This window comes from Monodelphis domestica, chromosome 4, assembly GCF_027887165.1.
Source record: "Monodelphis domestica isolate mMonDom1 chromosome 4, mMonDom1.pri, whole genome shotgun sequence".
Classification (NCBI taxonomy): Eukaryota; Metazoa; Chordata; class Mammalia; order Didelphimorphia; family Didelphidae; genus Monodelphis; species Monodelphis domestica.
Genome location: NC_077230.1, coordinates 74,384,928 through 74,403,712, shown reverse-complemented (window position 1 = coordinate 74,403,712; position 18,785 = coordinate 74,384,928). Strand labels below are relative to the sequence as shown.

The 18,785-nt window shown below is 34.5% G+C and overlaps 1 long non-coding RNA gene across 1 annotated transcript; it reads left to right on the top strand.

Annotated features, from left to right (window-relative positions):
- The first annotated feature begins 4,558 nt into the window (after positions 1 to 4,558).
- On the top strand, positions 4,559 to 6,177 carry LOC130453650 (uncharacterized). The gene is made up of 2 exons (XR_008911106.1): positions 4,559 to 4,870; positions 5,893 to 6,177. It is a non-coding gene; the product is annotated as an uncharacterized LOC130453650 (long non-coding RNA).
- The last annotated feature ends 12,608 nt before the right edge of the window (positions 6,178 to 18,785 follow it).

The following is an 18,785-nucleotide window of genomic DNA, read 5'->3' as shown; positions in this document are numbered from 1 at the left end:
GGGAGAAATAATTGTCAAACCTAAGACAACTGAGGAAGAAGCTGAAAGGGCTCTAGGTCTAACAACAAATAGACAGGTGCCTCAGTTTCAGAACCTCTAACCAGTTGAGTATGTGTGGGTTCTGCTGCTGCCTTAGAGAAGTCTCCTGGCCCACATGTGCTAATTATAAACTGTATCAAGTTGTGGAGGCAAAGGAGATGGAACCAATACACACAAGTGAGTGCAATTAGAGGGAGGCAAGAACCCTGGGAGAATGGAGTTCCTGATTGAATCTCCAGTACAGAAGAATAAAAAGATGCTTTATAACCTCTGGAAAAACTGCAGTGGGTAAGACCATTGAAAGGGATAGTGTTACTGGGGAGCTTGTAATATAGAAATTAGAATACCCAAGAGATCAAAGATCCCCAAAGAGCTCAGAAAACAACAACAACAAAACCAAACCTTAAGACATTATCCCCCATATACAGGGAAAAGAACTTGACACTAGCATAAAATTTTCAATTAAGAGATAGGCCATTAAAAATAATTTTTTTAAATGAGTAAGCAAAAGAGATAGAACCCAGCCATGGATAGTATCATTGGAAATAAAGATCAAAGTTTAAATTTAGAGGATAGTGCAATTAAACTATCCATTTCCAAAACATCAAGGAAACATGCAAAATGAACATAAGCTCTAAAAGAGTTCTTGGAAAAGCTTAAAAAAGTCTAAAAGTGAAATGAGAAAAGTTGGGGGGAAATTGGGAAAAAAAATAAAAGCATTACAAGAAAATTATGAAAGAAAGCACAACTAACTAGAAAAAGAGATCCAAAAATTTGCTGAAGAAAATAATTCATTGAAAATTAGAATCAGGCAAGATAAAGTTGGTAAGTTCTTAAGACAACAAAAAATAATAAAAATAATTTTAAAAAATAAAATTGAATATGAAACAACTTATTACAAAAACAATTGACCTGGAAATCAGCTCAAGAAAGGGGATTAGAAGAATTCTTGCACTACCTGAAAGCTATAATAAAAAAAAAAGAATTTAAACTCCATAATTTAAGACATTTTTTAAATGTCTTACCTTACCTTCTGCCTTACCCTTAAATGGTTCTAAGGCAGAAGAGTGGTAAGGGCTAGTCAATGGGGGTTAAGTGACTTGCCCAGAGTTATGCAACTATGAAGTGTCTGAGACCATATTTTAACCTAGGACCTCTCATCTCTAGGCCTGGCTCTAAAATCCACTAAGCCACCTAGCTGCACCCTTATTTCAAGATCGTATTAAAGAAACTTACTCTAAAGTTTGGGAACTCAAAGATAAAGTAGGATTTGATAGAATTGATTATGACTACTTGTAAGAGTTCCCAACAGGAAAACTCACAGGAACATTAAGTTTTGTAATTCCCAAGTTAAGGAGAAAACTCTATAAACAACTAAAAAGAAACAGTTTAAATACTGTGGAATTATAATCATGATAACACAGAATTTAGCGGCTTCCAAATTATAACAATAAAGGGCAGGGAATACAACATTTCAAAGAATGAAGGAGCTAGGTTTACAGCCAAGAATAACCTACCCAGCAAAGCTGAGTATCATCATGCAAGGAAAAAAAATAGTAATTTAATGAAATAAAATATTTTCAAATATTCTTGAAGAAAAAACCAGAACTAAATGGAAAATTTGATCCACAGGTGTGAGAAGAAAATAAGGTAACATGAAAGAGCAATTATAAAGGATTTAATATGGTCAAACTCATGTGGGAAAATGGTATATTTAAACATTAAGAATGATATTATTGGGGGCAGCTGGGTGGCTCAGTGGATTGAGAGCCAGGCCTAGAGAAGGGAGGTCCTAGGTTCAAATCTGGCCTCAGATACTTCCCAGCTGTGTGACCCTGGGCAAGTCACTTGACTCCCATTGCCTAGCCCTGACCACTCTTCTGCCTTGGAACCAATACACAGTATTGAGTCCAAGATGGAAGGTAAGGGTTTAAAAAAAAAAAAGAATGATATTATTAACTGGGTGGCTTGAAGGAGCAAAAGATATGCTTCAATGTTGAATTGATAGAATGAGTTTAAAAACTTAAATTAAATTGGATGGGGAGATATAAATTAGAATAATTATCTCACATAAAATAGGTACAAATAAAAGAAATGTTACCATGTAGGGAAGGAGAGGATGGAGGACTGGTAATGCTAGTGCCCTGTTCTCATTGGATCTAGGTAAAAGAAGAAAAAAATATATATATATGGGTTAATTTTTTCTTAACTTATAAGGAGATAGGAGGGTGAGGAATAAAGATTAAAATATTAGAGGGGCATATAGATTGGGGGAAAAAGAAGGCAAAGGTATACAAGATAAGGATAATAGAAGCCATTTTATCAAGAAATAAGAGGGTAGGAGAGAGATAAGGGAGAAATACTTAGAAGGGTAAATAGATTATAAATTAGATGGGTAAGGGGAGGAAAAAAGGAAGGGAAACTTAGAAGGGTTGGAGAGGAAAATAAGGAAAGGACTAAAGAAGGGGTAGGATTTGGGGAAATAGAAGAAAATTAGATTTCTGAGAAGGAATAAGATACAAAGAGAGGCAAAGAAGGAAAAACAGTGAGAAAAAATAGAATGGAGGGAAACATGCAACCAATACTTATAATTTCAATTTGAATGGGATGAATTCACCCATCAAATGGAAATAGAAGAATGGATAAAAAAAACCCAAATCCAAAAATATGTTACTTACAAGAAATATATTTTAAAATGAGAGGCACACATTGAGAAAAAATAAAGGGATGGTATAAAATATACTGTGCTTCTGCTGATAAAAAGAAAGCAGACATAGGAATAATGATCTCAAAGTAAAAGCTAGATCTAATTAAAAGAAATAAACAGGGAAACCTCATTGTGTTAAAAAAAAATCATAGATAGACAGAGGATAGACTCTAAATGAACACTCTAATGCAAATACTATCAACAAAGCAATGGGTTCAAATCAAGAAAACATCTAATGCCCAGTGGACTTACGCGTCGGCTATAGGGGGTGGGGGGGGGGGGGAGGAAAAGAAAATGATCTATGTCTTTAACGAATAATGCTTGGAAATGATCAAATAAAATATATTTAAAAAAATCATAGATAATAAAGCATTATCAATACTAACCCTATATGCACCAAATGTTACAACATCCAGAATTTTTTAAGGAAAAGCTTAAAGAGTTACAGTTGAAAATACATAACAAAATTATAATAATGGGGAATTTTAATGAAGATTAATATTGCATATGTAACTTATATAGACAGATCTCTATGTCCTAGTGGGAATATACATTCATACATACATATTCATCCATAGGAAAGGTTTAAAACTTTAATAGCTTCAAGCTGCACTAAATAAGGGGTTTTCCTGTAAGCTGGTGCTTTTTTGCTTTTTTTTTTCTGGTCACCTTTTTACTCTCAATAAAGTGCTACATTTGAAAAGGCTTCTGGTTCCTTGAATAGTGGCTAAAGAGGGTGTACTTTGAAATTTTTATGGTCCCCTCAGTTTCCACTTTGGAGAGGAGCTAAGTTTGAGGGGATCATAGCTCCCATATATCATACATAATTATGAAATCTTGGCTGTTTATTGTTACTGATTGGATAGCCAAAAAGACAGGAAGAAATCAAAGATGACCCTGATGTTTGCATCCTGTGAATCTCAGAAAACAGTGGCAGTATTAACATAAATAGGGAAGTGGGGAGGTTAGATCAGTTTATCAGAAATCTTGCCAAAATGGGGACACAAAGATCTGGGCACAACTGAAAAAACAACTAAACACTATCATAAATCCAGCTGGCTCTGCTACTCATTATATGTGCAACCTTGAGCAATCAATCAACGAGTAATTAGTAAATGCCTCTTCTATGCCAGATACTGTGGTATGGCTAGGCATAAAAGTACCAAGTTTTGAGGTTTTGCCAAGAAAACCCCAAATGGAGTCATAAAGAGCAGGACAATTGAAAACGATTGAACAAAAAATACAAAGAATGAAACCATCCCTACCCACAAGGAGCTTACAGAACACCTAAACTCCTGAACCTTAGTTTCCTCATCTGCAAAACAAGAAGATTGGAATAGATCATCTTAGAGTATCTTTCCTGTCTCTCCTAGTTCTAAATCTTATGATCATATAAAATTCAAGTAGCAAAACAGCAGGAAGGCGTGTTCCTGGGGTAGTCATTGGGTGTCAGGCATTTGGATTCAAGGGAAATGTGTAAGTTTAGAACTATCTGAATAGTTTCTACATAATTAAAACAAATTATCCATTAACTGGAACCTAACTAGCCAGAACCTTGCGGTTGTAGTTTTTTAAGCACATGGAGGAGATATTCCAGTGTGAAGAGAAAAGCCAAATGATAAAAAGAAGGAAAAACGTTCCTTGCAGTGATGTAGTCTAAAAAACAACTCTGAGAGTTGATCCTGAAGTCACTGTAGGGACAATGCAATAACCAACATCATCTCCTCCGTAGGACTGCATAATGCTCAGGTCCTTAACACCAAAGATTAAAAGCATTCTTCCATATACTCTACTTACTGACTTAGGAAAACCGGTTGAAATACCAATGTTAGAAATATTTCTAACAACAGTGGATTGAAAACCAGAGGGTTTTCTGGTTGACTCTAAGAAATTCAGTTCAATAGAACAACACATTGTTCCCTAGGCATACTCTAGAACCCTCTCAAGCATAAAATTCTAAATAGTCTCTTAGTGCCCAAGGAAAATTCATAGGCATGAAATTGTAACGCCCATTTCACCTTTTGACCAAGAAAACTGCTGGAAGACCAAGAAGACTCAGAGTAGCTATGATATGCTGTTCTGTGACTTCACAGAAGATAATTGTGAAAAGGCCAAGGAAGCATAGTAAGTGTACTGTACTTGGAGTCAGGAAGGGGCTGGTTGGGTTCAAATAATGCTACTTATTGGCTATGTTACCCTGGACAAGTTACTTAATTTCCCTTTGCCTCAGTTTCCTCACCTGTAAAATGGGCGAGGGAAAGGAGACAGCAATAGCCTCTAAGGTCAGCTGTAAACCTGATTTTGTGATTTAGAACTCACTTCAATTTGTTTCTCTAACTCACAAGACTTTTAGGAGGGAAGATTCTGACACCTCTGGGAACTATATGCATATTCTCATATCTTACTAGTCAGAATGAGACTACTTGTAAAGGAAAAATTTCCTAATAATTAGACCTATTCCAAATTAGATGGTGATGTTCAGGATGAATCAGATTTCCCAAGAAGCAAATGGTACAGTGCTCTGAGCACAAAGTCTAAAATCAAAAGAATGCAGGTGAATTCCTGCATCTGATACTGCCTGTGGGACCACAGGAAGTTCACTTAATCTCTCTGTGCCTCAGTTTCTTCATCTGTAAAAATGAGAAGGGTTGGATTAGATAGCTTTTGCATCCTTTCCAGTTCTAGATCTATGATCCTAGGTCCCCTTTCAATAAAAGTCTTCAGACAAAACTGGAAAGTCACTTATTAGGAATGATATAGAAGGGAATTTTTGTTCAGGCACCAGTTAGGTTAGGTTAGACAACTTTTGTAAATGGTCAGAAAATAGAGGTTCTAGTTGGCAGATTACTCATTGCCATAATTTCATAGGAAAAGGAAAGAGAAATAGAGGGAATTCGCTTTGTGGGACAAGTAGGGACAAGTGAAGTAGCCGTTGGGGCAGCAAGTAGGTCAGTTAGATGGTTCAATGGATACAATGCCAGGCCTAGAGTCAAGAAGACTCATCTTCCTGAGTTCAAATCAGCTTCAGACACTTACTAGCTTTGTCCTGTTTGCCTCAGTTTCCTCATCTATAAAATTCCACTTTGCCAAAATGACTAAACAACAACAAAAAGGTTTTTTTTTTTTCCTTTTCATCTCAACAATAGGGTATCAGGGAAGGAGCCAGTAGAAAGAGAGAGATTGATGATGCCAGAGAGATTGAAGAAGGAATGGCAGAGCAAGATTGGTCCTAAAGGAGGCAGAAGGAAATGGGATTGAGGTCACCAAGTAAAGGGAATGACCTTGAAAGAAAGATCTTTTCCTCTGATGAAAGAATAAAAAGATGATACAAGTAGAAATTGGGATACACATAGACAAAAGAAAGAAACCATTTTTTCCATTAAAAAAATTCTGAACTTAAAAAACACCAAATAAAATGAACATTTCTATGACACATTGTGGAACTGTGACTCTCTATTGTATACACATCTTGATTTTCTTTTAAATTATCTCATAAATTCAACATGGATCACGCTGGATCTGGAATCAAGAAGACCTGAGTTTAAATTCATCCTTAGACACTTACTAGCCTTGTGTATAATTGAAAATCTGTTACCCTAAAAAAGAACTACATTTCCCAGGAGCCCACTGACCTGTCATTATGTACTTCCTGTAGACAGGGGATATTAGGCAGGGACGTAGAGGGTCCGGCTCTCTTTTTGGCCCTGTTGGCGAGCATGGCAGTGGTGAGTGGGGATTTTGAAATGGCTAATCAACCATGAGCATGTGGTCTTTATTTTGTATCCTCTTTATTCCTTGGTTTCTAATGATCATTAATAAATCTCCTAAAATATAATGTTTTATTATTGAGATTTAATTTTAACTTTTGCACTTGTTACCCTAGGCAAGTCATTTAACTATTGCCTGTCTCAGTTTCCACACCTGTAAAATGGGGCAATAATAGCAGGGATCTTGTGATGATTAAAATGAGCTAGTTGTCAAGCACTTTGCAAACCTTAAAATGCTGTATAAATGCTAGCTATTGTTATTAGAGAATTACAGAGTGTTTAGGAGATTGAAAGGAGAAAAGAAAGAAGAAAAGGAAAAAGCAAATGGAAAGGGAAGGAGAGTTGAAGAAAGAGTAGAAGAAAGAATATCCCAAAGGGACAGCAGGTGACAGAAATAGCTCTGGGATCAATTTTTTTTTTTCCTACAGAAGTAACATTTCATTTCAAGGGACAATTGTTCATGCCATGAGTGAGGTAATCATAATATGGGGTTTGGGATGGACATGGATACTGGTGATGCCAGTTTCAGTGATCCTGAATTTTGAGAACAATCTAAAAGGACCAACCAATATGCGTGATATTTGTTGCCATTCATTCTATAGGTTCGGGGTTTGCTACACTTATCTTGTTGTCATTTATTTCTTCCTGGACCCTTTGCCAGGTGACTTGGGAGGAAGAGATATCCCAGGAATGTTTTCCCTCTATTGGCCAGAATTATTGCCCTTAGCAATTCTTTTTCTCATCAGAGGAAATCCTGTCTTTTAGCTGATTGAGATGATGGAATTCTAAATTTATATCACATATTAAGATAAAGAGCCAGCCACCATTAATGTGGCAGTTTATAGATCCTATATCCCAGTTTAGAGCTGAACTTAACTTTAATATAGAACAACTTATTTTTATTTGATCTGATTTTTAAAAGATTTTATTTTCTACATTGCAGTATAACAAATGATAAGCAAGATGATTTCAGAAAAAGCTGGAAAGATCTGCAGGAACTGATGCAGAGTGAAATAAGCAGAACTGGGAGAACATTGTATATAATAACAGCAATATTGAATGGTGATTATCTGTGAAAACTTGGCTGTCTCTGCCCTCCTTGAACATTCCTGAAAGACATGATGGGGAATGCTATTCACCTCCAGCAAAAGAACTGTTGGAGCCAGATGGATGGAGATAAAAGCATATTATCTTTCACATCAGGGTGTTTATGGTTTTATTTTTGGGGTTTTGGTTTTGTATCAGTGTGCTCTTACAACAATGAACAAAATGAAAGTGTGTTTTGCATGATAATAAAATAAAGATATTATATATTTTCCAATTCATATAATCATCAATATATGTTTTCTGAAATTATAAGATCCAAATTGTCTCCCTCTCTATTGTCCTTCCCCTCTCCCAGAGATAAGCAATTTGATAAGCATTACACAGTACACAACAATTTCTAAGAGATGTAATGTGATATCTAAGCATCTTGGTTCACACATATTATGACAAATGTAACTCAAGGAGGAAGACCAATGGAAGCATTAACAATGCTCTCAGAATCTACGAGATGCAGCTCATTGTCTTGGATCTTTCCTTTTGGCATTTCCTTCTAACATTTCTGAAGAATTTTTTCTCTTTCAATTCACCTGAGTCAGGTGTTTTCAAATTCTTACCATATAATTAATTTATTATTAATACCATATAATTTTAAAAATTCCTTGAGTACTTGCTTTGCATTCAGTATGGTTCAATGAAAAGAATATTGAATTGGACTAGTCATGAGACCCTGAACTCAGGGCTTTCCTGGAAAATGTTTTAAAACCAGCTCACTGGAAGAAAGAAATGTACAGGACATATTGTTGAATAATTTAATCTACATTATTAACATTTTCTCCATCACTAGTTAGTAAAACAACAAACCAAGTGTTGATTTGTAGGGTTCGCCAGTTTGTGAAGTATAAGAAATCACACTGAAAATTTAACAACTAGCTCTTTCAGTGTCAGCAATCTCCAGCATATTCTTGGTCTTGGTTCTAACACTAGTTGTGTGACTTTAGGTAACTTCTTCTGAATCTCAGTTTCCTACTCCAAACTGAGGATTATAGCTTTGGGCAACAGTGCTATGAAGAAAGTGCTATACAAACCTTGAAACCCTATATAAACATGAGGTATTATTGTAAGCTCAAAACTATACCAGGAGCTGGAAAGCATATACAAGAAACATATACATTATCTTTGGTTTATACAAGTCACAGAGGCAAAAACCAACACATATGACAGATTAAAGGAAACACAACTTGGTTTGTAGTTAGGAACTAAATGGTATAGTACAGATTTGATTTCCAAAATTATTGAAGAACAATTAGTAAGATTGGACATGAAAAAACAAGTGAAAAGGAAGTTCTTTCCCTTTCTTCCTTCCTCACATGTTCTATTCTCACAAACAAATCAGTTCAGTTTACAAGTGTTTGAAAATAGGACAGAGGGGAAGATATTGATCATGGTCTAACAAAGAGTACAAAGTAGGGGTTAAGGAAGGACAATTTACTTTCTTGCTTCTGAAATTATTATATGCCTACCTCAGCAGTTTTATGAGGTTCAAATAAGATAATGTGTATAAAGTGCTTTGGAAAACATAAAGTACCAGATAAATAGCTGTGAAGATTGGCTTTTTCCTGATTGTAACAATGAAGGTACTTAGCTCTTCCTTGATTGTGAAGATTAAATTGTAATCCCCTGTCTATTATTAGTGTAAAAGCACTGTATTAAAGTTGAGTATGGAGATCTACCAATTTTGGATTTTAACCACAAAAAAGTGTGAACACCCATTTCATACATTGAGTGAGAGGTCTGTGGCCCACATGTGAAAGAGTAGGCAGTCCTGGAGTGGAGCTGCTACAGCAGTGATTGGTAGACGTGAAATTTAGGGGAAATGACACAAGAGGAAAAGGTCTTTAAAAGTGGAAACAGAGACACACAGAGGACAGACACCCAGACTTGGAGTAAAGGGGCACTTGAAGGGAGTCCCTTGGAGTGAAGACAGTTGGAGTTCAAGGCTGATAAAATAATCTGCTGATTGAACTGACAATGTGTTGAATGTAAAAGTTGACTTCCATCTTTGCCCTTTCTGGAGGTGTGAGCCTCCAGGAAAAGCCCATCCTCTTGAGACTCCTTTCCCCTGGCAGGGGCCTTTGAATTCCTATCTGGCTCAGAGAAAGTCAGAGCGCTCTCTCTCTCTCTCTCTCTCTCTCTCTCTCTCTCTCTCTCTCTCTCTTTCTCTCTCTCTCTCACTTTTCTATCCTCCTTAATATATTCCCTCTATTGTAAATAAACTACCATAAATTCCATTTACTTTAGTAATTTATTTTTGGGATTTAGAAATTAAATCCCTGGTGACCAATTAAATATTTAGTCCAACTATAATTCTAACATGGTACTTATTATACTAATAAATAGTATTAACAGCCTTATCATTTCAGGTATGAGATTCTCTGTTGAAATGATGGAGGCAAATTGAAAAGAAAAATACAAGAGGAATAAAATAGGAACATGAAAGCAGAAAAAGAAGCATCAGTTTACCATGACACAATTTATATTAAGCACATAATAATACTTACATACATAATATATATTGTGAATGTAATTATTAATTTTAGAGAATGACAGAGCATTTGGGAGACTGAAATGAAAGAAGAAAAAGAAAAAAGAAGGAGGATTGAAGAAAAGGTAGGAGAAAGAATATCCAAAGGGAACAGCAGGAGACAGAAGTACCTCTGGGATATAATAAAGCATGGATATAATATAATTTTGCATATGTATATTTAAAAATACAAATGGAAGCAAGTGAACAATGGGCAGAGAATTACTTCCAGACCATTATTCTTCCATTTCATACTTGTGTTTTTTCAATTGCTTTTAATTTTCCAATATAAAATGCAAAGTGACCCAATGCTTTGAGGACTAGATGGCTTCCCCGTCTTTGGGTCAAGTTGACCAATCAGTCAATAAGCATTTATTAAGTACTTACTAAGTGCTACAGACATTATGCTATGTGCTAGAAATACAAAGCAAGACAAAAATGCAAAAACAGACCTGACCTTCAAGGAGGTTACTTGGGGAACCTGACATGAAAAGCAAAGTGACGGTACTATGGGGCAGATACCACCTAGTCAACAAACAGCAAGCCCTGGAGGCAGCTGTGTTAGCATCAGGTGAAATTCATTCTATTGATGGTGTAGGGGTTGGGAGGCTGATAAGAGGAAGATTGAAAGGCCCTCCAATGGTGCTGGATATGGGCCTTGGCATGTTAACCAAATGCTGGTGAATGTGATTACAGAGGGTGCCCTGCTTGCTGTGGTCATTTCCAGGAGAGCAGAGTTCCTGGTTTCAGTTTCAGGGCAGGGGGCAAGCTGTTGCTTGCACTCACCTGAGAGATCATAGGGAGCAAGACCATTTGTGGTAGGAGCCATTGTAGGAGCCTGGTTCATGTTCAGGAGTGGAGAAGAGTACTCAATTTCAATCATATACCAAAATATGAGCTGAAGGTGCAGTGATCAAGGCTAGCCCTTGGACCATAGAACATTGGAAAAATATAAAAATTAAAAACACCCAGATGGAGCTCAGAAAACAATAGCACACACAAAAATGAGAAAACAACAAAGAAAGAGCCCAATGACAAATAGCTATTATGGTGATAGAGACTAGGGTTCAAACTCAGAGGAAGAAAATAAAGTCAAAACAGTTACTTGTAAAGCTTCAAGGAAAAATATAAAATAGTTACAAGCCTAAAAAGAGTTCTTGGAAGAGCTAAAAAAGGACTTTGAAGACCAAATTTAAAATGTTGAGAGAAAATTGGCAAAAGAAATGAGTAATGCAAGAAAATCAAGAAAATTATGAAAAGAAAGTCAAGCAACTAGAAGAGATCCAAAAGTTTACCAAAGAAAATAACTCTTTAAAAATGAGAACTGGGCAAGAGAAAGCTAATGACTTCATAAGACATTATGAAATAATAAAACATAATGAAAAAAGTAGAAAAGAAAGAAAGTAAGGCATCTCATTAGGAAAAAAAAAACAACCTGAAAAATATGTCAAAGAGAGAGAGATAATGTAAGAATTGTTGGACTACCTGAAAGTTATGATCTAAAAAGGAGTTTAAATAATATCCTTCAAAGATATTATTAAGCTCAAAGGAATAATAAACTAGAGGAATTCCATGCAGACTGAAACAGCCTCCAGGAAATGATGCAGAATAAAAGGAGCAGAGCCAGGAGAACATTATACACAGAGACTGATACACTGTTGTACAACAGAATGTAATGAACTTCTCTACTACCAGCAATGCAATGATCCAGGACAATTCTGAGAGACTTATGAGAAAGAACACCATCCACATTCAAAGGAAGAATTGTGGGAATAGAAACACAGAAGAAAAACAACTTGATCATATGGGTTGATGGGGATATGATTGGGGATGTAGACTCTAAATGATCACACCAGTGCAAACATCAATAATATCCAGTGGAATTGTGTGTTGTGTGTTAGCTATGGAAGGGAGGTTGGGTTAGGGGAGGGAAATAACAAGAATCTTATAACCATGGAAAAATATTCTAAAAAAAAAAAGAAATTATTAAGGAAAGTTCCCCTGAAATTTTAGAACTACAGGGTAAAATAGAGACTGAAAAAAAAATCCACCACTCACCACGTGAAAGAGATCCCAAAATGAAAACTCTCTGTCTCAAACCTCCCACATCAAGGAGAAAATTTACAGACAAATAGAAAGAAACAATTTAAATACTGTGAAAATACAGTCAGGATAAAACACAATTTAGCAGCTTCTACATTAAAAGGTGAGGAATAAGATATTCTGAAGAGCAAATGAATTGGGTTTGAAACCAAGTATAGGCTAACAAGCAAAGCTGAATGTAATCCTGTAAGGGGAAAAATGGATATTAATGAACTAAAACACTGTCAGTTATTCTTGAGGAAAAGACTATAACTAAATAGAAAACCTGTCTTACAAGAATCAGAAGAAACAAAAAGGTAAACATGAAAAAATAATTATAATGGATTTAATAAGATTAAACTGTTTACTTTTGCAACTCTTAAGAATGTTATAATTACCAAGATTGTTTGAAAGAGTAGACATAGAGGGAAGATTGAAGTTGAGTTCATCATGATAGGCTGACCCTAGAAAACAAAATTGGGTAGGGAGAGGTTAAGTGAACCAAATTACCTGGTAAAAAAGAGACATGAATGGAAGAACTATTACAGTGGAGGAGAAGATAGGGCAGAGGGTGGATAGTGGATTAAAGAGTGAATAACATGCATCTTGCAGGATATAAAAGTCTTCTTAACAGGAAAGCAGTGAATGCTGGAGGGGATGTGGCAAAGTTGGGACACTAATTCATTACTGGTGGAGTTGTGAATTGATCCAACCATTCTGGAGGGCAATTTGGAACTATGCCCAAAGGGTGCTAAAAGACTGTCTGCCCTTTGATCCAGCCATAGCACTGCTGGGTTTGTACCTCAAAGAGATAATAAGGAAAAAGACTTGTACAAGAATATTCATAGCTGCACTCTTTGTGGTGGCCAAAAATTGGAAAACGAGGGGATGCCCATCAATCGGGGAATGGATGAACAAATTGTGGTATATGTTGGTGATGGAATACTATTGTGCTAAAAGGAATAATAAAGTGGAGGAATTCCATGGAGACTGGAACAACCTCCAGGAAGTGATGCAGAGTGAAAGGAGCAGAACCAGGAGAACATTGTACACAGAGACTAATACACTGTGGTATAACTGAACGTAATGGACTTCTTCATTAGGGTCAATGCAATGTCCCTGAAAAACTTGCAGGGATCTAAAAAACACTATCCACAAGCAGAGGATAAACTGTGGGAGTTAAAACACCAATGAAAAGCAACTGCTTGACTACAGGGGTGGAGGGGATATGACTAAAGAGAGACTCTAAATGAACACTCTAGTGCAAATACCAACAACATGGAAATGGATTTGAATCAAGAACACATGTGATACCCAGTGGAATTGTGCGTTGGCTATGGGAGAGGTGGGGGGCAGGGGGAGGAAAAGAAAATGATCATTGTTTCCAATGAATAATGTTTATAAATGACCAAATAAAATAATGTTGTTTTTTTAAAAAGTCTTCTTAAGTAACAGAGAAATAGGAGGGGAAGAGGATAGGATTTTAATGGAGGGACTCTTAGAAGGGTGTGCAGATTAGGGAGGCATTGGTCAGAAGTAAATTAGACTATAAATTCTTAGGAGGAATGAGAGAAAGAGAAAGAGAGACAGAGACAGAGACAGAGACAGAGACAGAGAGAGACAGAGACAGAGACAGACAGAGAGAGAGACAGACAGAGAGAGAGAGAGAGAATGAGGAAAAATAGGCTGGAGAGAAATATAGAGTTAGTAATAATAACTCTGAATGTAAATAGGATGAATTCAACCTAAAAAAATGAAAGGAATAGCAGAATGGCTCAAAAACCAGAACCCTATAACTTGTTGTTTACAAGAAACACATTTAAAAATGAAAGACATATATACAGTAAAAATAAAGGGCTGGAGTAGAATTTATTACGCTTCAGCTGATATAAAAAAGGAGGTATAGTAATTCTTATCTCAGACAAAAATAAAGCTAAAATAGATGTAATTAAAACAGATAAGCAGGTAAAATACATTATGTTAAAAAGTATTATAGATAATAAAGAAATATCAATGCTAAACATATGTGCAACAAATTCTATAGCATCCACCTTTTAAGAAATCCCTTACCTTCTGTCTTAAAACCCATACTAGGTATTGATCCTAAGGGAGATGAGTGGTAAGGGCTGGGCAGTTGGGATTAAGTGATTTGCAGCATCACACAGCTAGAAAATGTATTGCTGTGAAATTCACCTAGTAGCCCCAACATCCAAATTCTTAAGGGAAAAGGTAAATGGATTAATTACAGATTGAATTAGATAGCAAAATTATAATAGTAAATGATTTCAACCTTCTTTTCTCCGGACTAGATAAATCTAACCAAAAAAATAAATAAGAAAGAAATCAAAGAAATTAATAGATTTTAAATAACTTAGATATGATAGATATCTGGCGAGAACTAAATGGGAACATAAAAGATTATAACTTTTTCTCAATGATACACTTTTATAAAAATTAGTCATAAAAACTTTATAGTTAAATGAAGGAAAGCAGACATATTAAATGTATTTTTAAAAAATCATGATACAGCAAAAAATTACATTTAGAAAAGTACCACGGAAACATGGATTAGAAATTAATTGAAGTTGTACCTAGGTGGTTCAACTAGAGATGGGAAGTCTTGGTTTCAAATTTGATCTCAGACACTGTGTGACCCCGAGCAAGTCACTTAACCCCCATTGCCTAGTTCTTACTGCTCTTATACCTTGGAACCAATATACAGTATTGATTCTATAATGGAAAGTAAGGGTTTAAAAAATTAAATGGAGACAAAATAACTTAATATTCAAGAATGAATGAGTTAAAGAACAAATCAGAAAAATAATTTTATTAAAGGGAATAATAATAATATTTCAATATCAAAACTTATGGGATATAGCAAAAGCAGTAATCAAAGGATAATTAATATTATGATGTTTACATCATGAAAGTAAAAATCTAGGTAAAGTATACTCTGAAGAAAGTCTGACTCTATTTGGTGGTCAAGGAAAATAAATGAGGGACCTACTGACACCCCCAATAAGGTCTGAGACCATGATCATTATCATTGACAGGATTTTAAAGTAAAAAAGAAATGCTTACAGAGTTAAGGGGGAAGATGTCTGGGGGTTATTCTTTATGTAATTAACAGGAACTTACAGGTCATGGAGGGGACAGGACACTTTGACCTGGGCTTCTTACATTCAGTTTTTCCACTATTGCAAAATTTCAGAGTGTGGTAACAAAAATCCTGGATTCCCGATGGGTCTTGATGACATAATAAGAGTGTCAGTAGGAACCACAAAATAAATTTCATTAATTTCCCTATTATACAGTTATGAGAGTATACAGGGATATGAGAGTACACAGTAATATATAAGATCTCTACTACTGAATATCACTTGACAGTATTTCTAATCTCTATGATTATTATATTTTTCATTAGAATATCTTGGTATATAGTTATTCAAATATAGAGTAGTATAATGTAAAAAATCACACCTATAAGATTATAATAGTTACATATACACATTTAAGCTTATTATTCAGGTACTACCATGGGACTACAGTCTTAATCTGGTTACTTATGTGGAACTATAGTTTTACTACTACAGATCACGTGGTTACAAGGTATCAAACTAAAGGGAGTCTTAAGTCAGGTTTAAATAATTAGGGATACATTAGCTGCTCATGTGTGAGCCAGCACACTATAATAAAAATAACAATTCTACCTAAATTAATTTACTTATTCAATGCTGTCCCTATTAAGTTTCCAAAAATTATTTTATTGGACTAGAAAAAATAATAAAATTTTTTCAGAAGAACAAAAGGTCAAAATTATCAAAGGAATTAGTGAAAAAATGTAAAGGAAGGAGGTCTAGGAGGACCAGATCTTAAACTGTATTATAAGGTTGTAATTATCAAAATTTTCTGATTCTGGCTAAGAAATAGAATGGAGGATCAGTGAAATAGATTAGACATACAATACAATACATAGTAGCAAATGATGATAGTGACCTTATGCTTAATAAATATAAAGATTTAAGCTTTTGAGATAAGAACTTCTCATTTATTAAAAATTATTGGAAAAACTAGAAAGCAGCCTAGCAGAAACTAAGTATAGACCATTTACTATTTACCATTCACTATTTACCCAGATAAGGTCAAAACAGATACATAAGCTAGACACAAAGGAATACTTCCTTGGTAAACTAGAAGAACATAGAACATATTACCTATCCAATTTATGGATTGTTTAGAAGGGGAATTTGTGAATAAACAAAAGATAGAGTATTATAAAATGGATAATTTTGATTACATTAAATTTAAAAGGGGTCTTCAAATAAAACCAACATATGCAAGCTTAGAAAGAAAGCAGAAAATTGGGGAAAAGCTTATAGACAGATGAAATCCTCATATCTCAAATATGTAGAGAATTTTGTCAAGTTTATAAGAATCTGAACTATTCTCTAATTGATAAATGGTCTTAGAACATTAACAAGTAGTTTTTCAAAGAAGAAATAAAAGTTATAGTCATATGAAATAATGCTCTAAAATATTTTTGGTTAATGCAAATTAAAACAGATTAAAACATCTCACACCTATCAGATTGGCTAAAATGATAGAAAAAGAAAATGACAAATGGTGGAGGGGATATGGAAAAATTGGAATGCTAATAAAGTGTTGATGGGACTCTGAACTGATTCAACCACTTTGAGGAGCAATTGGAATGATGCTCAGAGTTATAAAACTATGACTCAGCAATAAACTTATTAGGTCTGTTTCCCAAGGTGATCAGGAAAAAAGGTAAAGAATATGTCCTCTAAAATATTTATTAAAGCTCTTTTTGATGGTGGCAAAAGAACTGGAAATTGAGCAGATGCCCACCAAGGGCTGAATGACTGAATAAGCTGTGATAAATGATCATGGTGTAATGCTACTTTGCTATAAAAAATGTTGAGCAGGTTGATTTTAGAAAAGTTTGGCAAGACCTGCCTGAAATAGTGAAGAGTAAAATGAATAGAACCAAGAGAGCATTATATCCAAAATCAGAAATTTTGTTTGAAGAGTGACAATGAATGACTAAGCTATTCTAAGTGAATATTAAAATTAACTACCAAGAACCTTTGAAGGAAAATGCTGTCCACCTCGAGAGGAAGAACTGATATATGGAAGTATATATTGTATGGTTACACACACACACATTGTGTCAAAAGTTAGTCTTCTGAATTAGTAGATCAGTTTAGGTATAATTGTCATTTTAATTATATCGGCTCTGCCCACTCATGAATAATTAATATCTCTCCAATTATTTAAATCTGACTTTATTTGTATAAAACATGTTTTATGATTATGTTCACATATTTTCTGAGCCGGTTTTGGCAGATACGCTCCTAGATATTTTATTCTATCTATGGTTAGTTTAAATGAGTTATCTCTTACTACCTTTTCCTGCAGGACATTGTTGGTAATATATAGAAATGTGGATGATTTGTGTAAGATTATTTTATATACTGCTTCTTTGCTAAAATTATTGATAGTTTCAACTAATTTTTTAGTTAGATCTTTAGGATCTTCTATATATATCATCATATCATCTATGAAAAGAGATTGTTTTATTAAATCTTTGCCCATCTTGATTCCTTTCTAATACAATATTAAATATTAGTGATAATGGGCATCCTTGTTTCACTCCTGATCTTATAGGGAAGGCTTCTAACTTATCCCCATTACAATATATGGTAGTGCTTTTAAGTATATACTCATGATTTTGCTTTCAAGTATTTTTAATAGGAATGAATGTTCTTTTGTCAAAAGCTTTTTCTGCATCTATCAATATAATCATATTTTTTTTGTAAACAATTATGTTAATCCACTTCCTTATAGTAAACCATCCCTACATACCTGATATCAATCCCACTTGATCAAAATGTATAATCTTTGTGATTGTATAATGTGTTTTTTTGTGATGCATAATCAATTGCAGTCTCCTGGCTAACATTTGATTTAGGATTTTTGTATCTATATTCATTAATGAAATTGGCCTGTAATCTTTGTTTTTGCTCTTCCTGGTTTCAATATTAGCACCATATTTGTTTCATAAAAGGAGTTTGGCAAGACTTCTTTTTTACGAATTGTGAAATGATTCATTTTAACTAGGAATGAGATGATTATTAAGTGTTTCATAAAATTCACTTGTAAATATATTTGCTTTTTTTTGGTAAAAAGTTCATTTATGGCCTGTTCAATTTTTTCCCTCTAAAATAGATTTATTTATATGTTCTATTTCCTCCACTGTTCATCTAGGAAATTTATATTTTTGTAAGTATTCTTCCTTTCACTTAAATTGTTATATTTGTAAGGCATATAATTGAGCAAATAACTTCTCATAATTACTTTGATTTCATCTTCTTTGTGGTAAATTCACTCTTTTCATTTTTGATGCTAGTGATTTGGTTTTCTCTTCTTTTAAAAAAATCATATTAACAAATGGCTTATCTATTTTGTTGGTTTTTTCATAAAATTAATTCTTAGTTTTATTTATTAATTTGATCTTTTTCTCACATTCAATTTTATTAATATT